This window comes from Phascolarctos cinereus, unplaced genomic scaffold, assembly GCF_003287225.1.
Source record: "Phascolarctos cinereus isolate Bilbo 61053 unplaced genomic scaffold, phaCin_HiC Scaffold_5;HRSCAF=322, whole genome shotgun sequence".
NCBI lineage: Eukaryota > Metazoa > Chordata > Mammalia > Diprotodontia > Phascolarctidae > Phascolarctos > Phascolarctos cinereus.
Genome location: NW_027555958.1, coordinates 111,739,170 through 111,754,901, shown reverse-complemented (window position 1 = coordinate 111,754,901; position 15,732 = coordinate 111,739,170).

Genomic DNA, 15,732 nt, shown 5'->3' with positions numbered 1-15,732 from the left:
GGATTGTGTGCATATTTATGGACAACATGAAATCCAGTAAACCTGCAAGATGAACACCTGTTGCTGTGAGAGAGCTCAACAGGTATAACATCCAAAAAGCAACCCTATGTGAAACAAAGCTAGCAAATGAAGGCGGCCAGCTCACTGAAGTCAGAGCTTCCATTTTTCTGGAGTGGTCACAGTGGTAGGGAGTATTGTGAAGCTAGTATAGGTTTTACAATCAGAGCTAATCTAGTCAACAGGCTTGCATGCCTACCAAAAGAAGTGAATGACAGGCTAATGACAGTGTGATTACCACTTGCAGGAAAGTACCACACAAACCATATTCAGTTCACATGCTCCTACCATGATGAACCCTGATGAGGTCAAAGAAAAATTTTATGGAGACCTGGAGATCCTCATCATCAATGTTTCAAAAGAGGATAAGCTCATAATTCTGGGTGACTTTAATGCAGGAGTAGGCACAGACTACCAGACGTGAAAGAACGTCCTTGGGAAGAATGGAGTCAGCAACACCAACAGCAAAGGTCACTTAATACTGAAGTCTTGTGCATCTCATAACCTTCTCATTACCAAAACTCTTTTCCATTTACCTAAATGCAATAAAACTTCATGGATGTACCCTCACAGCAAACATTGGCATTTAATAGACTATGTCATTGTAAAGCAAAGGGACGGATAGGATGTGAGAGGAAAGTGCAGGAGAAAAGAGGTATTAGACTGCCTATCAAACTGAAGGTCTACAGAGCCATTGTGTTGACCTTATTGTTGTATGCCTGTGAAACTTGGACAGTATGCCAGGGCTATGCCAGGAAACTGAATTTCTTCCATTTGAACTGTCTTAGGAAGATTTTGATGATTACCTGGTAAGATAAGCTATGAGACACGGAGGTCATTTCTTGAGCTAACTGCCAAGCATTCAAACTCTGCTTCAGAGAGCACAATTCTGATGGGCTGGCCACATTGTTCAAATGCCAAATGCACATTTGCCTAAAAGACTATTTTACAGAAAACTCACACAAGACAAACATTCACCTGGAGGTCAGAAGAAGCGATACTCTTAAAGTGTCTCTGAAGAGCTTTGGAATTGATTGCATGACATGGGAGACACTGGCAAAGGACTGCCTAGCATGGTGTGCCTGCATCAAAGAAGGCATTGTACTCTATGAATGAAGCAGAATTGGGCAAATTTAGAGACATCTCCATTCCCAATGTTCATGTGGACTATTTGTGCCCAACTTGTGGTAGAATCTTCTGAGTTCATATTGGTCTGATCAGTCACTATCAGACACACTGTACCTTGACTCCAACATAGTGATGTCATTTGGTTCTCTTCTAGAATGAAGGACAACAACCAACGAACCAATATCTCAAGTTTTGCCATCTCCTTGAAGTATTCCCTGACCATGTCAACCAACAGATAGCTTCTAGTGAGACATATTACACACCTGGCAATTATACACTACCTTGTTATGTAATCATTACTCAATTATAATGTAGGCAGCAAATATATCATTCATCTTTGTATCTATCTCTCTAAGTTCCTTAATTAATACTCTGCATATAATAGTTGCTTAATATCTATTTGGATCAAATTCAATCAGAATGTTAGGCTTATAAGGTATATATGTTAATTATATTTCATCTAATAGTAGATTACAAACTCCTTGAGGACCATTACTATGTTTTACACTACTGATATTCACGAAACTGGGATCCTAGCCAAGAGGTCTTTCATTTTGGTGGTTGCCCTCAGTGTCACATTTCAACCCAGTAAGCCAAGAGAAAGCTGAAATTCCCTAATTATTATTTCACTATGAAAACAATGTCCACAATATATGCCTTTGGCTCATTCACCGTTTATTCAAAATAGGATGTCAAACATTACCATTCATCTAAGCAAGACTCTTGTCTCTAGAAATTCCTCTCTACTTTTCTATTCTTCTTGGAGATGCACCAAGAAGACATTGATATCTACTTCTATTATTGTTCAAGGAAATAAACAAAAATGGCACCCCCTAACCTAAAAGGAAGAAATAGAACTGCTATCCACCTGAAGATATGCTGAAATGGCTTTTTAAAGGGGATATGCAATTATCAAGCAGACATTGCCAAATGTTGGCATGGAATAGGAGGCATGGAACTAGTAAAAAGTCCGTTAAAAATAGCAGCCATCCGAAAGGCAAGTAAGGACAAGAGAGGCACACACCAAGATACCAGATACAATAAAGACAAAATTCTAATATAGCACTGAGAACAACTGTTTTTGTTCTCATACTTGTGGTGCCCAATTTAGAATGCCTTGATCATTACTAAACAGCAATGTAGTTAGGTAGAACCCGAATTAAATGAATCTAGGATTTAACTAGTATGAGAGGTTGGAAGAATCAACATACAGATGTGACATTTGGGTAAGAAAGTGGAGTGGCAAGATAAGAATATTTAGATCAACAACAGACTGAGATGATTATGAGCTTTTGCCAGGGGTTATTGTTTTTGTCTTGCCATTAGTTTTTTTTCCCTTAGCAAGTCCTTCACAGAATCACAGAACATTAAAACTCAGAGATCCCTTAGTCTAAACCCTTCATTTTATAGCTAACGGAAGTCTACAAAGATAAAATGCTTTACCTGAGTCCATCTCTTTATTTGACAATTTATTGAGCACCTATTATGATCGGGAAATTGTGCTATTAAAGAGGAATAAGACATAGTTCCTGCCCTACAAGACATTGCAGTTTAGTGGGGAAATTGTGACATTTATATAGAAGCATACATAATTGTTATACCTGTGGTACCCCCACCCACCGTTACAGCTATCTAAGATTCAGAGTAAGCTAGGGGGAGCAACTACTCAAAACAACAGTTTGCAAGACCTGAACAACATGTTTATTTTTATCTAATCATTTAGGAGACATAAGTAGTTCAAAACAGAGGAACTTAATGAAAGAGTCTAGTAAGATTTATTATAGGAAATTTGCCTCATACAGTTAGTACACATTCTCACAAATATACATACTATAAGTAGGAGGAGTGAGCATACATAGGGATGAGCCACCCACATATGTGGTAAATACTTTGGAGCAGCAACTCATACCTCTGATGCTATATGACCCTTATGTAGGCTATATGAGAGCAACCTAGGCCTTCTCCTAGGTTGGCACATTATTCCAGTGACTTACTCCTTATTGGCAGGTGAACAAGCATTTATTAAATGTTCACTGTCAGGCACTGTGCTAAGCACTGGGAACAACAACAATAAAAAGCAAAAAGAAAGGCAGTTCCTGCCTTCAAGCAGCTTACATTTGAATGAGAGGAAGAAAACAGAGAAAGAGAAACTGAAAAGCTGAAGGGAGAGGGGAGAAAGTACTAATGATTAGAAAGTATAGCTGAGAGGGGTATGAATGACTGATGACTAATCTGGAGGTCTTCTCCAAAATGGAGGCCCCAGGAGAAATTCACCAATGAGAAAAGGGGGTTTGCATGGCAGGGGGGTATTCCAAAGTAAGAAAGTCCCAAGTAGTGAGAAAAATTCCAAGTTAAGAAGACAGCTGAAGCGTGGTGGTGAAATCACAGCCAGGAGGGGAATGACACATGGCTGGCTAGGGTCTGTGCTTAAAATGGAGACCCTGAAACAAACTTACCAATGAGAGAAGAGGACTACAAAGGCCAAGGGATGTTCCAAGTTGCGGATATCTTGTTGGGCATGGCATTTCTGTTGGTCCTACTCCTTATAGGGCTTTGGTGGTCTTGCATTCTCCCTTGGAATGCTCATCTCTTCAGGGCCAGCCAGACTAGTCATCTCAGCTAAGTCTGCTAAGGTAGAGTGGCTAACATCTCTCCCTGATAAAGATGGGCTTATAGCTCAAAGCCACCAGGCCAAACTAAAAGAAACCAGGCAGGTACCCCCAGGTTAAAATTAGGTCTTTTGTTTTCACCCCTTGTTGTTGAACCAGAGATCAAAAACCTTTGCACAAATAATGATCTTGTTGGGGTTCTGACAATTTAACTCACTAGCTATAAAAGACTTTGAATTAGAACAAAATGTAGTCTAAGGAGGCAAGGCCATTATTCTTTACCTACCCAGTCCAAGTTACTGACTTCATTATAAATGGAAGTCAGCAGAAAAGTCAAAATGCTTTGATGCTATAGCCTGGCCAGTGAAAAGCCCCAGCCTCAATATACAAGGAAATATGTGATAGGTATTTTTTTAAAAAGTACAAAGTTCTCTTAGGAAAGGTAGCATTATTTCCAGCTAGAGAGATCACAGGTGGGTCCAGATGACCCCTGTGATCTTTTACCTATCTAGGGTAGAATTCTACTAGTGCCCAAAATCATAAAAGACTTACTTGTTTTTGAACTGTCTCCAACTCTTTGTGACCTTATTTGGGGTTTTCTTGGCAGTTACTGGAGTGGTTTCATTCTCCAGATCATTTTACAGATGAGGAAACTGAGACCAACAGAGTTAAGTGACTTTCTTAGGGTCACACAACTAGTAAGTGTGTGAGGCCAGATTTGAACTCATAAAGCTGAGTCTTCCTGTTCTTCCTGATTCCAGGCCCGGTGTTCCATCCTCTGTGCCAACTGACTACACTAAGGTTTACGTGTACAATTCCCTGATTTTTCTTTACACAAGATAACTTTAGAGAGAAAGAACCATTACAATCAATAACAGCTACATCTCTGATTTTCATAGCAATGTAAAACTAGAGAGGGCCAAGTTATAGGGGAGGAATGATAGGGCTGCTAACTCAAGGGACAGGATAGTAGCAGATGAATTTCTCTGACTTCCTTATCTCCCTAAAAATGCCCCACAGTAATGCTTCTATAGGATGTGTTCCAGCAATACCATGTCAAACAGAGTTTCACACACGCATACGCACATGCACGTGCACGCACATACACACAGAGGCTCCATCTGTAGACTAGACATCAGGTCAGTGACTTTTATTTTTTAATGATCACTTCTCTACACCAGGCTAAAAATGAGAAGGCAGGGGAGGCATGAATTTTTTTTAAAGCCCTGCAATGAGGTTATTATTAATTTCTGAGTAGCAAAAGCGGCTTTTCTGTGGATGTTACACTATGTGAAGAATATGCTTCGGGCATTACTTAAGGAAAGAAGGCTCTGGAATAAGGAAATGGAACTCGGAAGTGCTTTTTCCTCCACTGCTACCCCTCCCCATCTGATCTCAGCAGGACAGCTCCCTCCCTCCTCAGCTGTAGATAATGAAGAGTTAGGAAGACTTGGCAGCTTGTCAGTGCCCTGACAACCTTTTCATAAGGGAAAGACGGGCTAAGGAATGATTAGTCACCACCTGCCTTGAACAAAATAAGCTTTGCACAGTTCTTCTCTGGAGGGAGTGATTTATGATGTTTTGCCATATTTAAAGCTAGGTGGTGTGATGCTAACAGTTTATCTGGTGCTGTCCCCTAACACCCCATGCAAGTCTGGGAGCAAGAACAAATGGACAGACAGTGACAAATAGCCTGTCATTTACTGCACTTCCTGCTAAGCTCAGCTGCCATATTTAAACATGATGACAATCACGATAGGGGCCTTCATCAAAGTAAACAGGCTTCTTCTGCTTGCCACTTAGAATAAGATAATCATCTTTTTTTTTTAAACCAAAGATGACTTAAAAGACCAAGCCCAACCCCTTCATTTTATAGATATGTAAAATAGGACCTAAAACCTCATTACATAGCTAGTAGGTGATGGCCCAAGCTAGGGCCCAAGTTCTCTCAACCAGTTCAGAGGTCTTTCTACTATTAAATTATTAGTTTTAAGTTCATTATACACATTAATAAAAATATCAGTCTTAAAAATCCATAAACATAGGCTCTATAGAATCTTAAAAGTGGTCATATTATTTGTGAAAATAAAACTATAAACACATTTTAAATTTTAAGGCAAAATCAATGTATTTCTGAATTTAATAAATCCACAAAGAATGAATATATTGACTGATTTGAAATCATTAAACAAGATCATTTCTTTTTTTTTTTAGGCAATTGGGGTTAAGTGGCTTGCCCAGGGTCACACAGCTAGTAAGTGTCAAGTGTTCGGTCTGAGGCTGGATTTGAACTCAGGTCCTCCTGACTTCAGGGCCGGTGCTCTATCCACTGAATCATCTAGCTGCCCCCACGATCATTTCTAAGGTCCCTCCTAGTTCTACTTCCTTCAGTTCTGAGAGGCTTTCATTTTTTCTAATTTAGAAAATCATAAGAATACTCTAATAATATTTTTTCTTAAGTCACTGCCAGTTTCCATCCTTCCTTCATACCACTGCCTAAGTGATCCTCCTAACGTGCTGCCGTGATTGTGTCACTACACTATTCATAAGTATTAAGTGGTTCCCCTGCTCCCTGTACTTTATATTTTTGGGGTTTTTTATTGTAAATAGTATTTTATCTTTTCTCCAGTTACATATTGAGAAAATTTTTAGCATTCATTTTTACAAGATTTTGGGTTCCAAATATTTTGACCTTCCTCGCTCCCCTCCCCTTTTCTGAAAATGGTAGGCAGTTTGATGTTGTTTATACATGTGCTATCATGTAAGCCATATTTCCATATTAGTAACAGTTGTGAAAGAAGAAGCAGATCAAAAGGAAAAAAAACACAAGAAAGAATAAAGTAAGAAAAATATACTTTGATATGCATTCACAATCCATTAGTTGTTTCTCTGCATGTGGATAGCATTTTCCATAATGAGTCCTTTGTACTTGTCTTGGATCATTGTGTTGCTGAGAAAAGCTGTCACTCATAGTTGACCATTACACAATGTTGTTGATATTATGTACAATGTTTTCTTGGTTCTGCTCATTTTACTTCGTATCAGTTTGTACAAGTCTTTCCAGATTTTTCTGAAATCTGTTTCTCATTTCTTATTGCACAATAGTATTCCATCACATTCATAGACCACAGCTTCTTCAGCCATTCCCCAGTTGATGAGCATCCACTCAATTTTCAATATTTTGCCGCTATGAAAAGGGCTGCTATTATTTTTGCACATATAGATCCTTTCCCATTTTTTTTTTGTGATCTCCTTGAGATACAGACCTAGTAGTAGTATTGCAGGATCAAAGGGTATGCATATTTTGGTTGCCCTTTGGGCATAGTCCAAATTGCTCTCTAGAATGGTTGAATCAGTTCACAACTCCACCAAAAGTACATTAGTGTCCCAATTTTCCCCTATCCTCATTTTCCTGGGTTTTTTTTGTCATATTAGTTAATCTGATAGATGTAAGATGGTATCTCAGAATTGTTTTAATTTGCATTTCTCTAATCAAAAGTGATTTATTTCTTCATATGCCTAAATATGGCTTTGATTTCTTTATCTGAAAACTGGCTATGCATATCCTTAGACCATTTATCATTTATCAATTGGGGAATGGCTTGTATTTTTTATAAATTTGCCTCAGTTCTCTATATATTTGAGAAATTAGGCCATTATCGGAGACACTTGCTGTAAAGATTTGTTCACAGCTTTCTGCTTTCCTTCTAATCTTGGTTGCATTGGTTTTGTTTGTGCCCACTCTTCCTCTCCCTTTCTTCTGCACCCATTGTACTACTCTTTCTCATCCCTTAATTTTTTATGTCATTCCTTCAAGTTTACCATATACCCATATCCTCTGTCTATATATTCCTTCTAGCTGTACTATTAGTGGCACAAATTTTAAGAATTGCAAGTATCATTTTCCTGTAAACAGTTTAGTTCTATTGACTCCCTTCCCTTTTTTACCTGTTTATTCTTCCCTTGGGTCTTGATATGGGAGGTCAAATTTTTGGTTTAGTTCTGGTCTCTCTTTATGAAAGCTTGAAATACTGCTGTTTCATTGAATGACTATTTTTTCCCTTGATGTATTCTGCTTAATTTTGCTGGGTAAATGATTCCTGAATTGTAGTCCTAGCTTCTTTGGTTTCTGGAATATCATGTTCAATGACCTCTGATCCTTAGTGTTGCAGCTTCCAGGTCCTGTGTAATTCTGATTGTGGCTCCCCAATATTTGAATTATTTCTTTCTGGCCATTTGCAGTATTTTTCCTTGACACGGTAGTTCTGAAATTTGGCTATAATATCCCTCGAAATTTTTATTTTCGTATGTCTTTCTTAAGGTGTTCAGTGGATTCTTCAATGCCTGTTTTGCCTTCTGGTTCCAGATCATCAGGGCAGTTTTCCTTGATAATTTCTTGAAAAATGCCATCCAGGTTCTCCTTTTGATTATGGTTTTGAGGTAGTCCAATGGTTCTGATGTTGCCTCTCCTGGATCTATTTTCCATGTCAGTTGTTTTTCCCCTGAAGTATTTTACATTTTCTTCTATATTTTCATTCTTCTGAATTTGATTGATTCTTGTCTCACAGAGTCATTTGCTTCCACTTTCCCAATTCTAACTTTTAAGGTGTTTTTTTTCCTCAATTAGCTTTTGTACTTTTCCATTTGGCCAGTTGTGTTCTTTAAGGAGTTGTTTTCTTCAGTGGATTTTTGTTTCTCCTTTTCCATTTGGCCAATTCGTACCACATAAGTATTTTCTTGAAGGAACTAGAAATGTTTTGTTCTAAGAGCCAAAGCAGAGTAGAATATATATAGCTGTCTTCAAGTACTTGAAGAATTCTCATATGGAGCATGGATTAAATTTGCTCTACTTGTCCTGTGAGGAAAAGATTAGAAGCAAAGGATCAAGGTCATACATTTTAATGCAAAGATATGAGAAAAAAATCCTGACAATTAGAGCACTCTAGAAATGGAACTGTTTTTTTTCCCCCAAGAGGTAGTGAATTCACTTTTACTTGAGGTCTTTAAGAAGAGTCCAAAGGACCACTTGTGTGGCATTTTATAGAAATGATTCTTTTCCAACATCAGTTCCAACACCTGTGATCTCTTCTAATTCAGAAATTTTGTGACTCCAAAACACAATGTTATATATTGAATAAAGTGTAAACTCTTTATTCTATAATTCAATGCTATTTACTACCGAGTCCCAGCTACAGCACCTTCATACATATTATATGTTATTCCTCTACTCACATTCTAATAAATTGTCCTATGGTTTGTTTCTATGGGACAATGGATAGAGCCCTGGTCCTGGAGTCAAGAAGACCTGAGTTCAGATATGACCTCAGACACTTACTAGCTATGAGAGTCTGGGCAAATCACTTGGCTTCTATCTGCCTCAGTTTCCTCATTTCTAAAGAAGCTAGGTACCTACCCCCTAGGAATGTTATAAAGATAAAATAGGATTACATTTGTAAAGCACTATGCAAACCTTAAAGCACTATATAAATGCTATTATTATTACTATTATTTATTATTATTTCTTGTTCCAATCCTGTCTGCTCCTATCTCAATATCTTTTCCTCTCACCATCACCAATTACTTAAGTTGTTCCCTTCCTTCATCTCTGTCCCTTCCTTAAGCCTGTCAAGAACTATCATCTTCATGAAATCTTACACAGTGATCTCTGGGCCGAAAGTGATCTTCCTCACATTTTCTCTTTGGCCTCTGTTTGGACCTGATTCTACACTTTTAACATTCTGATGTATGATATGTTGATTGTGTTGTTGGGAAATAGCCTGCTTAGCCACCCTTTGTATTATATTTAACAGCTAACACTCAGTTAAATGGGAAAGCATAATGTCACCCTTCTCCCCGGCTTTAGCCAGAACAATATATCTCATGGATGCCAGTGGTTGCCAGTATTTCAAGGAGGGCACTTCTTGATTCAAAACTGTAGTCTCCAGAGAGTCATATTGATGAGATTGATAAGGCAGCTTTACAAAAAGAAAACAATGCTCTGCCTGCTTGATATGGAACTGACTGCTCCCATCATCTGAGAAATACAAACCAGTTTGAGAAATGGGATGTATGGAGTGTTTAGGAGGAGTGTTCTAGTGCCACTGGTATGAGGGCTTGCTAAGCGCTTTTCAGGACTACTCATCCAGCTAGGTGTCCACCTACTACTCAGTTCTCACCTATGGCTCCACAAAGCTGTAGCTTGAGCAGTGGACGCACTCAGGGAAAGCATCTCAACAAAACCAGGTTGAGGATAACTGACAAGCCTCAAAACTGAATGTGAAGACTTCCTCCGGTGGACTGGGCAGATAAAAACAATTTGTTCCAACATCTATGAAGGAGGCTGAAGCAGGTGCTGTTGAGTGCTTAGAGCTATGTCAAACATCACAGACACCAAAGTCATGCACTGCATCCCACATGATTGCCAGTCATCCTGACTTTTGCCTGACTGTGATGACTCTGGAAGAGAGAAGGAGGCTGCCAACTTCAAGCAACTCTGCCTCACTTATACCCAATTCATGCCCAAGTCAGGACATCATACCATGATGTCATTGGTCCTCTTTGAAAATGCAGAAATGGAGACTCATTAAACACCAAATTAACTAGGCAAAACCATAACTAGGAAGGTAACAGCAGCAGCAGCCGTAGCAGCAAAAAACAAAAACAAAACAAAACCAAAACTACCATATAATGGGTTATAGTACCCATTAAGTTATGGTATATATACAAATAACTTCAGATTATCCTGTGTCCAATTATTCATGCAACTGTTACCATCCTTTAGCCCAACTATTTGGCAAAGTCAACATGACATAACAGATAATGAGCCAGTCTTGATCCAGGCTCAAGTCTCTCTGACATATAGTATGTGATCCTGGGCAAATCATTTAATTTGTTAATGTCCTCAGACAGCTCTCTAAGACAATAAATCACAAGGCATTTGCTGATTTGTATCGGTAAAAGGAGTTTCTTTCCTGGGAATTGCTTATGCTAATAAAATCATATAAACAAAAATAAAATAAATTGGAGGAAATTAGCTTTATGGTAAAACCTAATCCATTCAGACTCCACTCATTTTAAAACTATGATCATTCAGAGAGGTACTACTTTTGCATTATCCTATTAAAAGGAGCTCCTTAAACAGATCTTACTATTAACAATTGGGACAGATTTGAGAAAGTTTGTAACCTATTAAGTAAACAAGCTATTTTAGATACAATTCTTTGGATGCAGCTATTTGCATGCAAAAATAGGAATTTGTGCTGGTGGTGTAGAGGGTAAGGCAAATGACTTTGTCAGAAGACCTCCATCCCAGCTTGACCATGGACAGATCAGAACTCTATGTCTCTGAATCTAAATGATGAAGAAAAGGACAATGTAGACCTTGAAGACAAGAAAAAACAGGTCACGTGAGGATAAACTGAAGAAACTAAGAATGTTTACAGAAGAAAAGAAGTAAGGACAGACTCAATTGTTACAGAGTATCTGAAGAGCTTTCACTATGAAAAGGAATTAGATTTATTCTATCTCACCCTGGAAAGCAGGTGGAAGCTGCAGAGAGGAAAATTTTGATCAGTGTGTAAGAAAAAAATTTCCCAACAACTAGAGTTATCCAAAAGTGGGATGGGATACTGTGGGAAAATATTGTTTAGAAAATCTTACTCATTATCATATTGTTTGAATCTAGCTTTATATGACTAGATGCTGTTTAAACCCAGGATGTCATGCTCACTTCAGTGACCCTCTGCAGAAGACAAGATGGTGGCAAGGAACAATTTGGGTCTACTCAAGCCTTGAATACACTTTCTCACGTAGCTCTCATTTTGGATTCACCAAAAGCCTATATTTTGGATTCCCCAATAGCCTGTATTTTGGATTTGCCCAAATTTTGTTGAATGTTTATTCTCAAGCAATCTTACCTGGGGACTGCCCTTTTCTGGAAACTGCCTAACTTTTACTTATTGGCCAACCAGTTGCTTGTCTTTACACTTTTGTTTAAATTCTAATGTCAACCTCACAGAGGCATTGGAATGGATCCAGACCTTTTTCCAGCTCTCTGCTACCAAATGACTTATTACATTTTTTTCTCAAACTTTTTCAGGTTTGAGGCTTTGTTCTCAACCAACAATGATTTAGAAGGGAGTTGGTTTCTTATCACTAGAATGCTGATCTAGATAACCACTTGTTGAGTTAAGTTCACAGATTCAAAACAGAAAAAGACCTTTGAGACTATTTCCCCTCATTTTATAGAAGAGGAAATGAGGCACAGTGTGGTTAAATGACTTGCCCAGAATCACTAAGATAAATAACTGTCAGAGTTTGAAACCAGGTCTTCCAAAGTCAGTGTCCTTTCTTTATTGTCCTTGCTTTATTGTGGGTTGGCCGTGTGTTTCTTCATTACATGTATCCTTTCTCACCAATGCTAAGGGAATCTGTGATAGCATATATCCCTTTGAGTACAGGGAGAAACTTTTCTTGTCATTTACTTTGCTATGCTATTTAATCAAATGTCTTTTGCTATGAACTAATGTATTTTCTTGTTATCCTGGTAAAAGAAACATCAGCAGTGCTCATGAGCTGTGGATGTAGACCTAAAGCAAAAGAGATCCATGCTTGAAGAATGGATTATTAGTGCTAGAAGGGATCTTAGAGATCATTTAATAGCCTTATTTTTTTTTTCAAAACCCAGAAATCTATTGTATCAAAGAAGAAATTAATTTCTGAGAATTCTGCAAAGTAGGGAATTGGTAAACAGAGTTCCCCTCAATTCAGGTGCTTATGCTTAGCACAATGCTCAGCACACTGTAAGTGCTTAATAACTATTTTCTCATTATATTTCATCTTGTTGGGTGGGACTAATAGGAGACTAAGGGCAACTATAGAGTCCATGGTACTAGCTTTGCAAAGTCACAAGGGACTTCCACAGATGTATGCAGGTAAATGTTTAACAATCATCCCCCTGCCAAAAAAAAGTATTCTTAACACACTTTTAAGTTTAATTGTTATTAGCATTTTTCCATCACCTTCTTAAATATAGGCAATCAACAAAACAATTAAGCTCTGATTTGTAGCATTTGCCAATTTCCAAGGCATAAATGCTCCTGCAGAAAATTTAACAATTGGCTCTCCCAGTCTAGTTAGAGCTCGCTCCAGTATAGCTGGGCTTCTCCCACTTTGGGGGCTCCCTATTAGTGCTGTCAGAGAACTCCCAGGAAATTAATGATAACTCTTTGGGAAATAACTACTTTAAATTTTGGACAAATTTAAGGGCTTTCAGCAGAGGAATAGAAGTATAATGTTAAAAATGTTTGGTTTGAAATGGAATAATAAAAATTTTAAGTATTTGAAACTTCTATTCCAAAGCTATGCAACTGAAGAGCATTTTTAAAATTGCCTAGCAAAGAACCATTTACCAGAAAGACGAGGCATTTCAGACAAACATATCTATGACAGAATGAGAAATTAAATACTTGCAAAAGTTAAATTAACTCATTCATTCTGAATATGAAAGCAACACTTAGCTCCCCAAATCTCTGAGCCCCCAAGTTTTCTGCTTAGAGAGAGAGCAATCTGCTCCTCATTTCACCCAGTCTACTGTCTCTCAGGAGAAGTATTGGGGCCCACAACACCCTTCCAGGCTCTTCCCATTGAGTTCTCCATTCCTGTCCTTCCCCTGATAGAAGGCAAACCTAACCCCTAATTTCTAATATAGTTATCCCTTCACATTGCAGTGTGTTCCTGTATACTGAAGTTTTAAGCCAATTAAAGTATACATACATATATATATAGTTATACATATACAAACTGGCTTTATGCATTAGGCAGAGAAGGCAGATTTTTATAGGAGAGAGGGTAGAGAGTTAGGTTCATCATACTGTCAAAGGACCACAGAATTGGAAGTGAGCATCAAGGCACTGGTCAAAATGGGAGAGATGCCAAGATGGTGGAATAGATTAAGGATAATAGACAGCAGGCCAAGACAATTTTACCTACCTTTCAACTTTTCCCAGGGTCAGCCCTGTACTTCATCACTTGTCTCATAGGTTGTTCACTTCCTGCCACGAGGACAGGTCCAAAAAAAAAAAAAGATGTTTGGAGTTAATCTTTTCTTTCATTTTATTCAAGTTTATTTTTTAGAGATGGCCTCCATGAATACTCTGAATACTTTCCCTTGTTGTTAAAAGGCATGTAAAAATGATCATTGCTGTGAGTTAATCATTTCAAGCACCTCACAAGACCTCTTCAATTTTTCAACCTTGAATAAATATTTGATACTCTTTACATACCATCAACCTGTTAACCTCAGCATGTTTTTAAAAGCCTATCACTCTATATTATCAGGTCAATTGATCCATCTATTTTTGTGCTTTGTCATGTGTCTCACCCAACAGTGTCTTGCCTGTCTTAAATTCACCACCCTAAAATCCTAATATTTAGAGCTGAGTTCTTCTGTAACAAATTATTCATTATTCAACAAATCTTTATTGAGCACTTATTTTGTGTACAAGGCACAGAGCTAATGGCTTTGAGGGATACACAGGTTTATGTATAAGATCAACACTTTTCCTTCCAGGTCCTTACAAAGCCATCCTCAATGCTCCAGGAACTACCAACTCTTCTCCAGGAACAAAGGATAAACATTAGTGGGACTTCTGATATGATTCCAAATTTACATCAGAAGTGTTGGAAGCCAATACAGTGCACCAAAGCCAGTTCCTCTTTCCTGAAAGAATGTATACTTCAGTTGAGCCAAATTTTCACATCAGACTTTTTTCTGGGAAAGATGTCAAGATCCTAAACCAAAGGGTCAGTTGAAAGAGAAATAAGGCTATTTTGGCATAAGATAAAGAAAGTCAATGGAGAACCCTGTTGTTGAGTATGTCAAGTTAGTATATATAATATCTTTAAAGCACTGTGAAAAAAAAAACCTAGGCCAAACACAGCTTCAAAATAGAATCCTAGCTCTGTTCTTTCAATCTGACTATAGTTGCCATCCAAAAGCAATGTTCACTTAGGAACTTATGTCATGACACACAGAAAAGTCCCAGAAATACATGTAGCACATGGTGGAATGTCAAAGGAATTCTCCTCTTTCAGTCACTTGAAATTCCCATCACAGATTGCCTCATCTTCACAGACTAGTTTAGGAAAGTTTTGGGTGGAAGGGAAGGGAAAGGATGAAAAGCATTTTACAAATATTATCTCTTTTAGTCTCATAATGCTGAGAAGTAGGTGCTGTTATTCTCCCCGTTTCATATTTCAGGAAATTGAATCAGGCAGTGGTTAATGGCTTACCCAAGATAACAGAGCTAGGAAATGTTTCAGGCTGGATTTGAACTCAAGTCTTCCTGCCTACAAGCTGAATGTTCTATTGATTGTGCCACCTACCTGTCTCTAAATTAAAAGAGAGGAGTAGGGGCAGCTAAATGGCGCAGTGCATAGAGCACCAGATCTGAAGTCAGGAGGACCTGAGTTCAAATCTGGCCTCAGACCAAACACTTGACACTTACTAGCTGTGTGATCCTGGGCCAGTCCCTTAACCCCAATTGCCTAAAAAAATAAAATGGAGGTGTAAAGTTTAACAATGAGGAATGAATCTTATAATGGTGGAATTTGAGATACTGTAAAACTGTGTTGAGAGGGTGTTTTGGGGATGGGAGAGGTTTTCCTGGTGCTCCTTCAATCTACTCAACTGTAAGCTATATCAAGTTAGGCACTGTCTCTTATCTTAATGTTATATATTTTCCAGAAGCTAGCAAAAAATAAAAAAATGTACACAATAAGAATTTGACGTGTTTGCTGAATAAATTAATTTGTAAAATCAAAACATATAAGTTATCATCTTCTATGTATAAGGCCAGACCTGTATAAAACAATTAGCAGAATCTAAACAAATAAATATGTTTCAAACAAATATGATTTTATTTTTTCTGGAAGACAT